Source organism: Nomascus leucogenys, chromosome 15 (assembly GCF_006542625.1).
Source record: "Nomascus leucogenys isolate Asia chromosome 15, Asia_NLE_v1, whole genome shotgun sequence".
NCBI lineage: Eukaryota > Metazoa > Chordata > Mammalia > Primates > Hylobatidae > Nomascus > Nomascus leucogenys.
Genome location: NC_044395.1, coordinates 8,615,471 through 8,631,361, shown reverse-complemented (window position 1 = coordinate 8,631,361; position 15,891 = coordinate 8,615,471). Strand labels below are relative to the sequence as shown.

The window sequence follows — 15,891 nt, the reverse complement described above, 5'->3', positions numbered from 1 at the left end:
CAATCATAGTTGTAGGCCATCCCTTTGCCCCTGTTGCTTCTTCCCAGAGCTACACTGGTTGATCATATATATCAGCCAACTGCCAAGGGAAGGATACCAACCCTTTTCATAATGCCATTTTCCTGAATTGCTCACTCAAGTGTGTATGGGAGCAGGTTCTAATATTAGTTGTGATTCTTTCCATTTATCTAGAGGATTACGTAGCCAGCAATTGCTTTGCTTAGTAGCGAGAATGGCTTCATGTTGAGCAGTAGATCTTAGAGGATATTCAGTTTGAATAATGAAATTCCCTAACAAAAATAAAAGTGTGAACATTTTGTGCTAAAACAAAATAAAAACAAGTCTGAGTCAATGGAAGGAAGCCACATAGAGTCTTGTTTCATTGTCTTGGGAAAGCCATGTCTATTTCTTTTTTTTTTTTTTTTTTTTTTTTTTTTTTGAGACAGAGTCTTGCTGTCGCCCAGGCTAGAGTGCAGTGGCATGATCTCGGCTCACTGCAGGCTCCGCCTCCCCGGGGTTCACGCCATTCTCCTGCCTCAGCCTCCCGCGTAGCTGGGACTACAGGCACCCGCCACCTCGCCCGGCTAATTTTTTGTATTTTTAGTAGAGACGGGGTTTCACTGTGTTAGCCAGGATGGTCTCAATCTCCTGACCTCGTGATCCGCCTGCCTCGGCTTCCCAAAGTGCTGGGATTACAGGCGTGAGCCACCGCGCCCGGCCAGCTATGTCTATTTCATGATATCATATACTTTCATGGAAGGATTTCTCTTGGGTATCCTTAATTTTATTTTTATTTGATTGTTATTATTATTATTATTGAGATGGAGTTTCTCTCGTGTTGCCCAGGCTGCAGTGCAGTGGCACGATCTCAGCTCACTGCAACCTTCGCTTCCCGGGTTCAAGTGATTCTCCTGCTTCATCCTCCTGAGTAACTGAGATTACAGGCACCTGCCACCACACCCGGCTAATTTTTGTATTTTTAGTAGAGATGGGGTTTAACCATGTTGGCCAGGCTGGTCTCAAACTCCTGACCTCAGGTGATCGACCCGCCTTGGCCTCCTTAAGTGCTGGGATTACAGGCATGAGCCACCACGCCCGGCCTGGTATCCTTAATTTTAAATCACATGTGGGTTGACAAGTCCAAGACTCTAAGAGAGCTCTCATTAGCTGTGAAACATGTACCCAAGGTTCAAGATCCTGACGTTTTGCTACGGTGAGAATAGTAACTGAAACTGGTGTAGTCTCTTTCAACAGGGCTCAAGGGCAGTTGTTCTCTGCCGTCTTACAAAAGAGCTAGTCTCGGCTGGGCACAGTGACTCGCGCCTGTAATCGTAGCACTTTGGGAAGCTGAGGCGGGTGGATCACCTGAGGTCAGGAGTTTGAGACCAGCCTGGCCAACATGGTGAAACCCCATCTCTAATAAAAATACAAAAATTAGCCGGGCGTGCTGACGCATGCCTGTAATCCCAGCTACTTGGAAGGCTAAGGCAGGAGAATCGCTTGAACCCATGAGGTAGAGGTTGCAGTGTGCTGAGATTGTGCCACTGCCTCCAGCCTGGGTGACACAGCGAGACTGTCTCAAAAAAAAAGATCCAGTTTCCAGATTCCAGGTCATGTAAGGTGGGATCATCAGTAGGCAGGTCACAGAAAGCCTCCTTCACCTGGTGGAATATACTTTGGCATAATACATCAAGGCCTTGCAGTATTGAGTCACATCAGAGCCAACAGTAGAGTGGATAAATGAAATTCTATTATGAAAGGCACAAGTCGTTCAGTATTTATTTCGTGAAGGGCCACTTGGTGTGTTTCCCTAGGGGCTGATGTTCTTGCCATAAAGGTCGGTGATAATTCTTTTGGCCAAGGTAATTCAGTTGACTCTGTTAATTTAGCTAATTTTAGTTTTGTGATACCATTTCTCCATTCAGCCTTTCCAGAAGAGACAGTGATAAGGGCAATGATAGTGCCGTCAGGTCTGTAAACTTTTCTTTGGTGGAGAACCTGTCAAATAAAGTGAATTGCCCTAGCACTAGAGAGCTCCTCGGCTGGTAGGTGGGATCTCATCTTTCTGGAGCCTGAGTGTCTCCAAAGAAGAGCTGCCGCATGGAGCTTCCCTGCCTGGTGACCTCCACCCTCTTCCCTCCAGAGCTCTTTGCCCCAGAGGAATCTGCGGGAATGGAGGGAGTTGGCCAAAGCAGGGAGATTTTTACTCAGACCCCATCCAGGTGAGCACACAACAGCCTTTTGTGCTTGGGCTGATGCGTGCATTTCTGTCTGTACGTGCATGCCTGGAAGTGTGCAGATGAGTGTGTGAGAGATGGTATATGGCCATGCTTCCTTGCATAGACAAGAACATGGGGTGCACTTGTGCATGTGCACAGCCCCTCCCCAACCCAGGCCTGTGCTGCTGTGGTGCTGCCCTGCCCCTAGCCCAGGGCTGGCCTCTGTTGGCTTTGAGACCCTGGCTTTGCACTGTGGCTTTGCTCAGCCTTAGAGACCAGCTGCTCCCCTGCTGTGGTCTCTCATAGTGGAGACTGATCTCTGGCCACCCATTCAGCTGCCTGAGGGCCCTGGGACCAGTGTTCATCCCCCACCTCCCAAAACAGAGGTGTGTAGGGGTTCCCTGCCTGGAGTCCCAGCCCTGCCAGGATGGAGAAAATGGGCACCAGTTACTGTGACCCGTTCCGGCTCCATATGGATTTGGTTTGACAACAAAGCTCCCTCTGTGTGTTCCCAAGCCCCTTACATAACTGGGGACTGTGGATGCCGGAGGAAAGAAGGAGGAGGTGGAGATGGGGAACAGGAGACACCAGGATGGGATGGCTGGAAAGGACACAGGGACTGGGAGGAGAGGGCAGGAGACGAGGGCCAGAGAGGAGGAGAGGGTGGGAGCAGGAGGGAGAAGTGCTGGTCTTGACCTCCCAGTTCTGCCTCCTGCTTCCTGGGGAGGGGAGGGTGGAGTCCAGCCACCGACCTCTGCTTGTGGATGCTTTGTCTTATTCTCCTTGGACCTTTCCCACCAGTCCTGGATGGGCTGAGGAGGGGCCGTGGGACCTGTCTGGGGTGAGGTGAGGTCAGGTGTTGGGCTGGACTTGGGAGGCTGGTCCTTGGCCGCAGCCTGTAACTGAATAAATGCCATTAAAAGGGGAATCAGTTCCTGGCTTCCATTGCCTCCAGCCAGGTCTCAGCCCTGGTTCCAGAATCCCGCTGACCACTCCTCTTGCAGGGCTCAGGAGGGCAGAATCACTGCAGCCTTTCCCTGTGCCCTGCCAGGCTGGTCCCGGGCCCCCTCCCAGCCCACTCATCCAGGGATGCAGCTCTGGCCTTGGCCCACCCCCATCAGAGGGCCTGTGGCCCTGATCACCACACTCCCCACTCCATGATCAGACATTCTCTCCTGAGCATCACTGACCCTGCAGCTGTCCAAATAGAGCAAGAAGCGAATGTTCTCTTTGGGGCACAGCTGGACAGGCAGCCCTGCAGAGCCAGGTGAGCTGCCAGTCCTGGGTGTGTTCTCGGGGGTGTGGGTGGGGGTGGGAGGACCATATCCTGGGCCTCGATCCCTTCAGCTCCTCCTGGGCAGGAGGAAACAGCCATGCAGGGGCGGCCAAGAGGACTGGGCGGCGGGTGGTTCTGGGCTCTCCCAGCTTCGGTTGGGGCTGGGACCCTGGGGGACGTGACCCTGGGGGACATGCTCTCCTGGGTGTTCCCAGGCTGTGGCCTCTGCCTCAGTGTCTGGGTTTTCTGGCAGCAGGCTTCCTTGGGAAGAGCCTCTGGTTGTGCACCAGCCCTGAGGGTGGGGCTCATCCCAGGCTGTAGGGGACTGAGGGCCGAGCTCCACCACCTCGAGAACAAGGATGGTTCCTCAGGGCTGGGAGGAGGAGGCGGCGCTGGCCAGGACCTTAGATTACCCAGGGCATGGGGTTGGGGCCTCACAGATGATGGAGAAGCCAGAGTTCAGGCACTTGGCGTGACCCCTGGCATCGCCTTCAGTTGATTTACTGTCTCTGCCCTGGGGTATTCCATGGGACCCTGGGCTGGCTGCTGTGTGCAGAGGTGGGTGTGGGCCACAGCCGAGACTGTTGAACAAGTTGTAGGCTCTGGAATCCTCTGTCCCCAGGCAGTGACCAGGCCCTGACAGGCCGGAATCTGTCCCTCCCATCACTCCCCCAGTTATGGGTGCAGATGACCCTGAAATTGCTAAAGCCTCAGGGCTTGAGCCCAGAAAGTGTGAGCAGGCTGGCGGGGCAGCTGGAGGAAGGCCTTGTAGGTTCCTGGATTTGGGTGCTGGGTGGGCTGAGAGGACAGTCCCTGTCACTGGGACTGGGCACAGGTGCAGAGAGGCTGAGACGGGCCCAGAGGACAGTGAGTGTGTGTTGTGTGGGTGCCAGGCCAGGAAGTGCCCTCCATGGGGCAGCAGGCTCTGCAGTACCCTCGGCCAAACGGCCACAGGCTGCCCAGGGACACTCTCCAGGCCTGCTGGGGACACACCTTTGGGGCTCATAGGTGTGGCTGGGTCTCCTCTCAGGTGCCAGAATCTTTCTGGGAGCTGAGCCTGGCTGGGCAGAGGGCGAGGAGCCCAGGATTCCCCTTTCCCTGACTTTGGAGGAACGAGGTTCCTGAGGGCTGGCACAGCCACTCCCTGCCCCTTAGAGGCTTTGGGCTGCCTGGTGACAGCTCCAGGGACCTGCAAGCTGACAGAGGCTACAGGAGCCAGAGCTGGGGTGGGAGGAACCCAGTGGGCCTGAGGGAGGTAGAGCAGCAGCAGCAGCTGAGCCCAGCCCCTGGCCAGCCCCGAGGAATGGGGGAAGAGAGTGCCCCTTGGGGGGGCCCTCAATCCCCGGAAGCTGTATGTGGGCATGGTGGGCGGGGGCAGAGAGGAAGAGGACTGAGAGCTGGGTGCATGTGTGTGTGTGACCAAGCTTGTGGGCACCTGAGTACGGACTAGTGTGTTTGTGCTGGAGGAGCCTGTGTAGGTTACTGACATGGGAGGGCCGGTGTGAGCTGCAGGGACCGGAGAGCTGCTGGAAGGGGCTATCTATGCCTTCAGGCTCTGAGTGTGGATGCAGCTGTGCCTGTTCAGGCAGATTCACCAGAGGGGCTGCTGCGCAGAGCCTGGGCCCTAGACACCTAGAAGGGCCCCTCCTCCCCTCGTCTTCCCTCCTTCATGACCCACCTTTACTCTGAGGGGGTGGGCTCCCTGCTGGGGACAAACTGGAGAGGGACTCTCTTGCTGCCTTTTCTGTTCCTGGGGACAGGCTGCTGCAGGGTGGAGGGCTTGCTTTTCCTGCCCACCCTCATCTTCACCGAGTCCTCGTCTGGGGGCCCTGCCCCACTCTCCCTCCCAATGCAGGGCCCTCTCTGGCGAGCCTGCCTCGATACTCCCCGGCTCAACCCCTTTAACCCTGCTGGCTCCTAATGGGACTAATGGGACTTCAGGTGTGGACCCTCGGACCCTCAGTTGCACAGTTCCAGAAACTTGTTCATCAAGTGCCAAGCTGACCATGGTGTCCACCTCAGTGCCCAGCAGATGTTCTGGTGATGGGAGGTGGGAGTACAAGGTCTGCCGAGGGAGGCAGAGGAAAGGGGTTTCTGAGCCCAGATCTCCGATGCTCCAAGACACTCAAAGCCAGAGCTGAGAGCCTGGATTCAGAGGCTGTACTGTGGGGCAGGGCTGGAATTCGTGGCACCTGTGGAGGGACTCCAGGGCTGAACGTTCGTTGCCGTTGCTGTCCCTGCTCGGGGATTTTGGGGTGCCGGGTTTGGATAGAGTGTGTCATCTGCAGAGGGAGCACTGTTCTGGAAGTGGACTCTGCTCAGGTGTGGGGGTCCTGCCTGTGGGGTGCACCGTGGACAGGAGGCTGGTGTCTGGTCAGGCTGAGGGATCTGTCTGCCAACCCTTCTGGGAAGGCTGAATGGGGCGGAACTGGTCAGGGCCTGGCGCCAATTCCAGGATGTGTTACACCCAGAGAGAGAGATGCAGAGCCACCTCCCTAGGGGCCTCCTCCCCCTCCCCTTCTGCATGCCATCGCACCCCAGCAGCGTCCCCTGAGGCTGGGCCATGGGTGGATCTGAGTCGAGGGCAGGGCAGAGTGGGAGTGGCAGTGCCTCTGCCTGTCTCCCTGGCCGTGGCAGGTCCTTTGTCACATATGGACCAGGAGAGGTGAGTATGATTGTGGTAGTGGTGGGGGCAGTGGCTGAGGACCCCTCTCTTTGCTGGGCTGGGGCAGAGCTTGAATGGAGAGGGGCTGCCTTGTGCCTGGGAGGGGAGGACCAGGTGTCGCTGGCACCTTCCACGTCCTGAGTGCTTGTTCTGTGCCCAGCCCCTGCTGAGGCTGCGGACGTTAAAAACCAGGATGTATTTTGAGACTCAGGACACCTCTGAGGACTTGCTGCTGTTACCCACATTTAAAAGACGAGTACTCTGAGGCTCTGAGAGGTTAAGTACCTGGTCTGGGTCACCTGGTCAGTTTCTTTCTTTTTTTCTTTTTTGTTGAGATGGAGTCTCGCTCTGTCACCCAGGCTGGAGTGCAGTGGCGATCTTGGCTCACTGCAAGCTCTGCCTCCCGGGTTCACACCATTCTCCTGCCTCAGCCTCCTGAGTAGCTGGGACTACAGGCGGCCGCCACCACGCCTGGCTAGTTTTTTGTTTTTAGTAGAGATGGGGTTTCACTGTGTTAGCCAGGATGGTCTCGATCTCCTGACCTCATGATCCACCCGCCTCAGCCTCCTAAAGTGCTGGGATTACAGGCGTGAGCCACCGCGCCTGGCCCGCCTGGTCAGTTTCTGAGCTCCAGACAACTCATCCCAAATTTCATGGGTGCATAGAGTATAGAGATTAAAAGTAGTTCTGGCTGAATTTTAAATCCTGGTTCCACTATTTTCGACCTGTCTGATCTTGGGACACTTAATGTATTCCCTCTGTGCCTCAGTTTTCTTCTCTGTAAATGAGAATGGAAGAGTACTCCCCTGTCAGTTGGTTGAAAACTTCAGTGAGATTATGCACAGCAGCTGCAGCACAGCCCCAGGGATGATTTAAAAGTGGATTCAGGACAGGGTGTGGTGGCTCACGCCTGTAATTTCAGCACTTTGGGAGGCTGAGGCGGGAGGATCCCTTGAGCCCAGGAGTTTGAGGCCACCCTGGACAACATAGTGAGACCTTGTCTCAAAAAAAAAAAAGTGAATCCAGTGGTGTCATTCTTTGTTGCTAATGCCCTCCAGTGACATTCATGACACCCAAACTTAGAATCTGAGCTTTTAGGGTGGCCTGTGACATCTATACCATGTGTCCCCATGGCCTCCCTGGCACCCCCGTTCCTTCCCGGCTGTCTGCCACCGTATGGGACTTTCTGTGCCTTGCACCCAACAAGCTCAGAGTCTTGGGAGCTTCTCTCAGTCTGGAACCTTCTGTTGCCTACTCCATCTTCCCATGGCTGCCCTTCATGTAGGCCTCCGGTTTATAGCAAGCTCCTCGGAGACATGGTTCTAACCCTGCAGTGGCCAAGGGCTGGTGGCCCTCACTCTCTGCCCTCGTGCTCCATGTTAGTGGTCCTGTGGTTGTCATTGTGCTGTCATCTCCACCATTTCTTGTTTGCCGTGTGTCTGTGCCTCCCAAGGATGAACACCATGAGTCCAGGCGTGCCACCCTGTTTCTGTCCTGCCACAGTGCTCGAGTTAGTGCTCTCCCTGCTTGCAGTCGGCCCGCAGGCCTTGTGGCTCCTGTTTCTGCTGACCTGTCCAGCCTCACGGTCTGGGGAGGCCTTTAGGTCCCCAGCCTGTGCTGGGACAGGGGTATTATTCCATTAGCCCTTCTGTGGAGCAAGTAGGGAAGGAGTGATGTGACCCCCGTGGCTCTCCTGGGACACAGGTTAGTCCTGTGGGTGACCTCACTTTAGAGAGGGCTGGCCAGCTGTGCCAGAATTAGGAAGTGGGTACAGCTGGAGAAAAGGTGGCTGGAGCCAGCTCTGCAGAAGCCACACCTGCTCATGAGAAGGGTATCCTTGTGAGTACAGGGGAAATAGCATGGAGAAAGACAAACGCCAGTGGGTGGCTCTGCCAGCTTCCCTGGGGTGCTTCTGGCAACGCCCAGGTCTGTGCACACTCAGATCTTTGCACTGCGCTGTTTTAACTTGGAGAGGAGAGGAGGAAGTTAGCTGCTCTGAATGGTGTTGCTGCTAATCTCTACAGCACTTTCCTGTAAATTAGGAAAGGTAACGCACACCCCCTCCCCCGCCCCGTTGGAGAAGCCCTGCACCGGAGCATATAGTTTGGCAAGCAGGGGGAGGGCTGGAGCCCAGCCTCACTTGCCGCCCTGGCCAGGCCGTGATTGCCCAGGGTGCACACTGTGGCTGGTGCTCTGCCACTGCTGTTTCTGTCCTCAGGGTAGGACACAAGGAGGGCAAGTAGGGCCAGTCAGTGAGAGGCGCAGGTGCGGCGTGTTCTAGGGTCTGAGATCTGCTGCTTCCATTTCAGTAATTGTCTTTGGAGCTACGTTGTCTGCTCATGCAACCTCCCTTCCAGATAGTGCCATTTTTTAAATCCCATTTACCCAAAAGAAAACCTGACACCCGGAAAGGTCGTTCGCACTCACAGAAGTGCTGGTTGGTCCAGAATTCACATCCAAGTGTGAGATTTCAATATTTTTTTTTCTTCCTCTCTTTTTTAAATCAAGTTTTATTTGAAATGGTATCACAGTCACCAGTTTGAAAAAGGTAAGCAGGCCAGGTGTGGTGGCTCACACCTTTAATCTCTGCATTTTGGGAGGCAGAGGCAGGCGTGTCAGTTGAGCCCAGGAGTTTGAGACCAGCCTGTTCAATGTGATGAGACCCCATCTCTCCAAAATTTACAAAACTAGCCGGTCACGGTGGTATGTGTGTGTGGTCCCAGCCACTGGGGAGGCTGAGGTGGGAGGGTTGCTTCAGGCTGGTGGGTGGCAGCAGTGAGCTGAGATTGGGCCTCTGCTCTTCAGTCTGGGTACAGAGCAAGACTCTGTCTCAAAAAAAAAAAAAAAAAAAAAATATAAAGGTAAGCAGTACAAATGGGAATATGAGCATAAGTCACTCTCATTCCAGACCTCTGACCCCCAGGACTTTTCTCTTGAGAGGCCACAGCCTTTGTTTTGCATCCTTCTGGGTAAACCTATTCGTGTACAGGCATATCTGGGTATGCATGTAACTGTTTTGTGAAAGTGCATTTGGAGATATGGATATCATTGTTTTCACCAATGCTGTTTTGATACTATGGATACTGTGTTTTGGAGATTAGATGACACCAGCACACCTAGGTTTGCACCCTCTTTTTCACAGCTCCATGGTGTTTCCTTGTCTGTGAGTAGATTTCCAGTTGTTTCCATCTTAAGCTCTTAGAAAAAGTGCTGTTGAAGGTCCTGATAGACAAGTCTGTGGAAACGTAGGAAACTTTGTAGAATAAAGTTCTGGCCATGGGCCAAATTCCCTCCGAGAGGTGGCGCTGGTTTTTCTTCCTAGTTCATCTGTGAGAACTCAGGTCCTTTGTGTTTTGCTGTTACCATGAATGAAATACGATGTCTCTATCACGCTGGAATTTGTAGATGTAGATGACCATAGTTTCTTATTTGCCATTCATTTCTTTACATTAAAGTAAATATTCATGTCCTTTGCCTATTTTTATTTATTTTTTTCTTTTTTCTTTTTTTTTAAGACAGAGTCTCGCTCTGTCTCCCAGGCTGGCGTGAAGTGGCTCAATCCTGGCTCACTGCAACCTCCACCTCCTGGGTTCAAGCGATTCTCCTGCCTCAGCCTCCTAAGTAGCTGGGATTACAGGCACCCGCCACCACGCCTGGCTAATTTTTGTATTTTTAGTAGAGGTAGGGGTTTTACCATGTTGGCCAGGCTGGTCTCGAACTCCTGACCTCAAATGATTCACCCACCTTGGCCTTCCAGAGCACTGGGATAACAAGTGTGAGCCACTGTGCCTGGCCCTTTGCCTATTTTTAAATTAGGTTTCTTGTTTGTTTGTTTTTTTCTTTCTGATTTACCTGAGCGCATTATAGGCTCAGTGAATTTACTGATATGTTAGGTATAGGTTGCACATGTACTTTAGTTTTTCAGTTGTCTTTTTTTTTTTGAGATGGAGTTTTGCTCTTGTTGCCCAGGCTGGAGTGAAGGGCAATGACACGATCTTGGCTCACTGCAACCTGCACCTCCTTGGGTTCAGGCAATTCTCCAGCCTCAGCCTCTTGAGTAGCTGGGATCACAGGCGCCCGCCACCATGGCTGGCTAATTTTTGTATTTTTAGTAGAGACGGGGTTTCACCATGTTGGCCAGGTTGGTCTCTAACTCCTGAACTCAGGTGATCTGCCGCCTCAGCCTCCCACAGTGCTGGGATTACAGGTGTGAGCCACCACACCCGGGCACACTTGTCTTTTAAGTGCTTCATTTGTCTTCTCTCCACTCCCTCTCTCTCTTGCACTTGCTGTCTGTCTCACTTAAATTTTACATAGGTGAATATATTCATCTTTGTTTAGTTTCTCAATTTATATTTCTTCACTATCTCTATTAATATGAAAATACTTATCTATATAAATATTAATGTAACAGACTTGCATGTGATAATATGCCAGGTTGAACAAATGGGAATATTATCTCTCATATGACGTTAGTTTCTTTTCCTTTAAGAAATAAAATATTACAAGTAGAGAACCAAAGACATGCCACTGTGAGCTCTTTTATTCTTCCCCATCTCCCCAGAATATAATTATCACTTAAAGTTGGGTGTAAACCTATATTTTATTCTTTCATCATACACACAAGCACACAGTTTATACACATAAATAGTGTTGTTTTTGGACTCATATTTGTTTTTGCAACACCTTTTAACATAAGTTTTTACTTTTATTATTTTATTTAAGACAGGATCTTGCTCTGTCGCCCAGGCTGGAGTACAGTGGTGCGATCATAGCTCGCTGCAACCTCTCATCTCCTGCGTTCAAGTGATCCTCCCACCTCAGCCTCCTGAGGAACTGGGATGATGACAGTTATAAGCCACCAAGCCCAACTAAGTTGTTTATTTTATTTTTTTATTTTTAAATAAAGATGAAATCTTGCTATGTTATCCAGGCTGGTCTCAAACTCTTGGGCTCAAGCAATCCTCCTGCCTTGGCCTCCCAAAGTGCTGGGATTATAGGCATGACTTTAAAAAGTTAACATTATGGACCAGGTGTGGTGGCTCACACCTGTAATCCCAGCACATTGGGAGGCCAAGGCGGGCGAATCACGAGGTCAGGAGATCGAGACCATCCCGGCTAACGCGGTGAAACCCCATCTCTGCTAAAAATACAAAAAAAAAAAAAAAAATCAGCCGGGCGTGGTGGTGGGCGCTTGTAGTCCCAGCTACTTGGGAGGCTGAGGCAGGAGAATAGTGTGAACCCGGGAGGCAGAACTTGCAGTGAGCTGAGATCGCGCCACTGCACTCCAGACTGGGTGACAGAGCGAGACTCCGTCTCAAAAAAAAAAAAAAAAAAAAAGTTAACATTATGTCTTCAAGTTTATCCCAATTGACCCATATGGATTGATTTCTTCAGTTTACATGGCTATATAGTATTCAGTTGCATGAATGTAGCACAGTGTATATTGCCATGGCTGTACTGATGATAGTGTTTCCAGTTTTTTTTTTTTTTTTTTTTTTGCTATTGCAGCACTGCCTAATAAATATCCTGGAGTGAGTTGTACTTATATACTTCAAAATGGAATTACCAGATTGTAAAATATGCACATCTTCAGCCTCACTAGATACTGTGAAGTGCTCTTCTAAGCCTTTGTGTCAATTTGTACTTCTACCAGCAACGTGGAAATGATATTTGGTTTTAATCTGTATTCCCTGGGCACGAGTGAGCCTCAGCATCTTTTCATATGTCCACCAAGTGTTTGGGTTTAATCTGTGAATTGCCTTTTTGTGTTCTTTGCTTTTTTTTTAAATTTCTTTGATTGATTTGGTGGTTGTTACGGTAAAATGCATAAGCACAAGGTTATATTTACCATCTTAACTCTTTTTGTGTATATAGTTCAGTGGCATTAAGCACTTTCAGAATGTGCTACCATCCCACCATCCATCTCCAGAACTCTCTTCATCTTGCCAAACTGAAACATCCTACCCACTAGTCAAGAACTCCTAATTTCCGTCTCCCCCCAGCCCTTGGCAGCCACCATTCTGCTTTCTGTGTCTATGAGTTTGACTACTTTGAGTATCTCTTCTAAGTGGAATGATACAGGACTTGTCTTTTTGGGACTGGCTTATTTCACTTTGCATAGTACCTTCAAGGTTGATCCATACTGGTAGCAGAATTTCCTTTCTTTTTCAGGCTGAATCACATTCCATTGTATGCATAGACCGCATTTTGTTGATCCGTTCATCCACTGATGGACGCTCGGAGGGTTGCTTCCGCGTTAGCTATTACGAAGTCAATAATGCTGCTGTGAACACGGGTGTACAGATATCTCTTTGACATCCTGGTCTCAAATATTTTGGGGACATACCCAGATGTGCAGTTGCTTGATCCTGTCCTGTCCCTTGCTTTTCCCTTTGCTTCCTTGTTTTTTTTTTTTCTTTTTGTTTTATAGGAGTGCTGATATATTCAAGTATTTGTTGATTGCATGCATTATGCCTGACTTGCTCAAAGCATGATGTCTTGAGCACTTAGCAGCCCTGTGCCTGCTGAGCGGTGGAACAGTTCTGAAAAGGTCTGTTCTGGAGTGGGGGTGCTGTTTCGGAGAGCGATTAATCAGGGGCTTGGGTGCTGACTCTAGGAGGTGCGGCACTTGGAAGGACAGAGTGTGACTTCCCCAATGTGGTCTCCTTCCTTTTCCTCACCCCTTCTCCCACCTAACCCCAGCAGTGAGCCCTAGAGTCTGGCTCAGTAGGTGGATCTGCATTCAGTGCGGGGCAGAGCCTGGGTGGCAATGCCTCTCCTTGCCTCCCTGGCTGCTACAAGGTCCTGTGTAGCATATGGTGTGGACCCAGCAGCCAGGAGGAGAGCTGAGTGCGATTGGGGTCATGGTCGGGCCAGTGGCAGTGGATCTCTCTCTTTGTTGGGCTGGGCCAGCGCTTGAATTGAGAGGGGCTGCAATGTGTCTGGGGAGGGCAGAACCCAGGGTCACTGACACCTTCCAGATACGGAGTTCTTGCTCTGTGTTTGGCCCATACCTAATGTTGTGAAGTGGAAATACTGGGGTGTGTTTTGAGGCTCAGCACACCTGTAATAACTTGGTCATGGTGTGTGTGTGTGTGTGTGTGTGTATAATTATTTTCCTTAATACCACTGCCCTGAAGGCAATTACCCGTAATTTACAGATGTGGAATCTGAGGCTTTGAGATTGTCAAGGTCACCTGGCCAGTGACTGCAGAGGCTGGATTGACCCATGGGTCTGAGTCCGTACCCCTTTTCACTGGCTCCTGGAGGCCACACGTACCTTGCGCTTCCTGGGGCTTGGTCCTGGGGTTTCACCTCAGGTTGACCCTCTTTAGGAGGAAGTAAGTAGGAAGGAAGATTTCCTGGGTATTAGGGTGTCCTCAAGCCTGCAGCTCTCCTGGGACTGCACGGAGTTGATTGAGATCAGTTCCTGATGTGATGCAGCAGACATGGAGGTGGTAAGTGGTTAAGATCAGTCGGACATGACAACCTCCAGTTCTGCAGAAACCACATCATTTGCCTGGGGATAAAGCAGGTCCTTGTGAGCTCATCGACATGCATTTGGCAGAAAGTGTGCTGGCTCTGCCAGCTTTCAGTATGAGCTTCTAGCAAGCCCCTTGTGCCTTAGATGCCCAGGTCTTTTCAAAATAAGCCTGGCGTGTTTTAACTTGATGAAACTTTCTGCTCACAGTCATCTTACTGTTTGCTGATGAATTCAGACCTCCATTCATTTAAATATTTGTCAGTTGTCTACCATGTGTCAGGCATTAAATTTAGTGCTGGAGATACTATGGGACATAAGAAGTCCCTGCTTGCTTGGAGTGTGCGGTCTAATTGGTACTTGGGACAGTGTGGTTTAACCGCCACAAAGAAAATAAAGCAGCATGATGTGACAGAGCTGGATGTGGGGGAGTGAGGAGGCTTCTCTGGACTGGGTGGTCCGAACCCCATGCAGGGAGAAAACCGTGGCCAGGAGGAGAGGAGGCCGGAAGAGAGGTCTGGGCTTGGGTCCCAACCACTGATTCCAGATCTCTCAACATTTATAACACGACCAACTCCTGTTCTTTTTTTTTTTTTTTTTTTTTTTTTTTTGAGACAGGGTTTCCCTCTGTCACCCAGGCTGGAGTGCAGGGGGGCAATCATAGCTCACTGCAGCTTCGATCTCCTGGACTCAGGGGGTCCTCCGGTCTCAGCCTCCCAAGTATCTAGGACTACAGGTGTGTGCCACCACACCCAGCTAATTTTATTTTTATTTTTGTAGAGATGGGGCAGAGTCTGCAGTCACATGCCTTGCAAGTAGCAGAGACAGGGTTTAGTCTCAGTAGCCAGTGCCTAGGGCACAGGTCTTGGCCAGAGGAGAGAAGGCTCGGGCGAACCAGTTTCATCTGACCTGCTTGCTAACTCAAACATGGCTGCCCAACTGCGTGGCATACCTGCTCTGGCAAGGTATGTGAGGTGGGTAGCTGGGTGGCCCGCCCCTTGCAGGCACTGGGGCAAGATATCAGGGGGTCCAGAAGAGATTGGGTTTAGGCAGAGTAGAGGTGATTGTGTGGGCTGGGGGGGCAATGTCACCTTGAATGTGTTTCCATGCCCAGGGTCCAGATGGCCCAGGAGGAGGGGGATGGAGACAGGGGGAGAGTGAGGTCTTTTTGACTTCGATGTGCTTTGACTGCACATCAGAGTTAAACAAATCAGAATGAGCGGGGCCCTTCCACAGGCACCTCAGCCCTCCTGATTTAGCCTTTCTGAAGTGGAGCCTTGGGAGCTAATGAAGCTTAATAAACTCTCCTGGTGCTTCCAGCAGGCATTTGAGGGTGGACACTACTGTCTTCGGGTCATAGGAAGTGTGAGCTGGTAGGAATCCCGGAGATTTTCTAGCCCAGCAGTGTCCAGTCAAAATAGAATGGGAGCCAGAAATACAAGCCACATGTAATTTTAAATTACTTTTAAAACATTTAAATTTAGCCACGGTTTTAAAAAGTAAGAATCAATAGATGAAATTCATTTTAATATTTTAACCCAATATAGCCAAAATCTTGGCATTTCAACATGGGATGAGTATAAAATAATGAAGATGATATTTTATTCTTTTTCGGGGGTACTAAATCTTTGAAATCCGGTGTGTATTTTCCACTTAAAGCACGTGTCTGTGTGGACTGGCCCCATTGCAAATACTCAGTGGCCTGGGACTGGGGTGACCAAGTGGGATGTGATGGGGCTGGTGCAGTCCACCATTCTCACAACAGGCATCTGGGGTCAGGGGAGGCAGGGCACTGGCTGTGCTGGAAGCAGGGGACTGGCTGTGCTGGTGGGAAGCCAGATTCCAGCCCTAGACACCAGTACCTTTGGCTTTAGATCCTTGGGGTGGGTGCATTTCTTCTCCTGGGAGGGAGGAGTGCCCGGGAGCCCCTGACCAGGACCTGGAGCAGGTCCACACAGGCCCTGGATTTCTCCTGTATCCTGGGCCTGGCCCTGCTCTCTTGACTCCCAGCTCATCACACTGGCTTCAGCTTTCTCACCCTGAGAAGGAAATTCAAAGCCTCTGCCCCTCCCACGCAGGCACCAGGATATGATTTTCTTTTTTCTTTTCTTTTTGTTTGAGACAGGATCTCACTCAGTCTGGAGTGTAGTAGCCTGATCTCAGCTCACTGCAGCCTCCACCTCCCGGGCTCAAGTGATCCTCCCACCTCAGCCTCTGAAGTAATTGGGATTACAAGCACATGCCACCA

General features: G+C 51.1%; 1 protein-coding gene across 3 annotated transcripts in view; it reads left to right on the top strand.

Moving 5' to 3' along the window:
- Positions 1-15,891, top strand: part of ST3GAL4 (ST3 beta-galactoside alpha-2,3-sialyltransferase 4) — a 59,865-nt gene that overhangs the window by 24,083 nt on the left and 19,891 nt on the right. Inside the window, exon 1 of one of the 3 annotated variants that reach the window (XM_030828768.1) lies at positions 2,150-2,222. The exons of the other annotated variants lie outside the window; for them this stretch is intronic. The gene's annotated coding sequence lies outside the window, so the exon portion shown is untranslated. Of the gene's footprint in view, positions 1-2,149; positions 2,223-15,891 lie in introns of those variants that run through there. 3 annotated transcript variants of the gene reach the window in all.